Here is a 1,817-nt window from a genome sequence, read left to right on the forward strand (position 1 = left end):
CGAAGACGATGGGGTCTGGGCTCGCCTGAGCCAACGCGATAAACATTAATCGTTCCTCCATTTGGGGACGTGGAGGAACGCACGGGAAAAACGGGCAAAACAAAAACTTACAAAAACCGGAAATCAAACACGGGGAAGGGATGCCGCTTACTGTTAGGTCCGCTGTTCTGTCACGTTGCACACACACGAGGGACGAGGAGACGCTGGAGAATATGTTGACAGGACTTTATTTGCATGAACCAAGGGAGACGAACACAGGAAGACGCTCACACGAAGACGTTCAACAGCGGACAGAGAACTAGGGACTGGGAACACTTTAAATACACACAGGAGGAGGGGATGACGAGACACACCTGGGATCAATGAACCATCATGGGGAACACCTGGGACAAATTAAACATGGGAAAGGAACACCTGGGGAGCAAGACACAGACAAAACATGGAACAGAGTCTGACAACAGGACAGCTGTGCTGTTTTTACCCAAAGAGGAACCACATTCAAACATCATCAACATCCTCAAAAAACCTGCATTATTACCATAAATTCTCACAGATAATTATGGATCAGTGCAATAATTGCCTGGCCTTTAAATGCTTATTAAAAGTTTTTGTTTACTGTCTAAAATGTTTCAGGCTCATCGCTCATGGGTGGAAATATAATGTCTAATACCTTAAATAAAAATGTATTTACTTGAGATGCAAAATAAAGAAGTCTTGTTTTCTGAGAAATTGAGTTTCTGCTTAAAACAAGAACAAATATCTGTCAATGAGGTATGAAAATGTGTTTCACTTGTGTTTTTACTTTGAATTAAGCACATTTTTTATGTCCATTTTTCTCATTTTAATCATAAACTCAATTAATTTTTATCAGTTTCTCAGAAAAAGGTCTTAAAAACTCTTAATTCTCACTTCCACAAATGAAGGCCTTAAAAAGGTCTTAATAAATCAGTCTTAAAGTCTTGAAAATAAAAATTATGTCATCATTTACTCACCCTCAAGTTAAACCTGTATGAGTTTCTTTCTTTTGTTGAACACAAAAACACTATGGAAGTCAATGGGGACCAGAAACTGTTTGGTTATCCACATTCTTCAAAATATCTTCTTTTGTGCTTAACAGAAGAAAGAAACTCACACAGGTTTGGAACAACCTGAGGGTGAGTAAATGATGACAAAAGTTCAATTTTTGCGTGAACTATCCCTTTAAATTCATGTTGCATACGCTGCAAAAACTAAATATCTTCCTCAGTATTTTTGTCTTGTTTTTGTTGTTTTTTTTTTCTTGGTAGGACATTTGCTCCATTTGCTCTAAAGCTTTTTATGGGCTGCTTCTCATCAGCTGTGTAGACATTTTAAGAAGTTAAAAGAAACAAAAACACAAGTGATTTTGAATTACTGCAGCAATTTTTCATATATTATGGCAGGCTTGCTTGTCTTTATGTTTGGCTAGAAGTAATGCGTCCAAGAATCATTTGCGTTGTTTAGTCAGCGGCTCAGGCCAAGAATAATGACTGTGTTTGATTGACCTTGTGCGCTCGGCTAACCCACAGTCACTTAGCGGCTAGTCACGAGGAACACACCCGCTTAACCTGCACACCATTTGTCTTTCAGGAGCCAGACGAGAGAAGAGACGGGTCACTGAATGAGTCATCCACGCTCAGTATTTGTCCACTCCGCCTGGAGTCCAGCAGATTAAGTTTGACTATAGGGGAATCAGAGCTTCCTGCATCGTGACACGACCATGTGGCCTGTGCGAGACATCAGACGCTTTTAAGTGCTAAAGACCAGTGAACTGTGATTAATAAGATGAGTATCTTAAG

The sequence above is a fragment of the Sinocyclocheilus anshuiensis genome, unplaced genomic scaffold, assembly GCF_001515605.1.
Source record: "Sinocyclocheilus anshuiensis isolate Anshui unplaced genomic scaffold, SAMN03320099.WGS_v1.1 scaffold1433, whole genome shotgun sequence".
NCBI lineage: Eukaryota > Metazoa > Chordata > Actinopteri > Cypriniformes > Cyprinidae > Sinocyclocheilus > Sinocyclocheilus anshuiensis.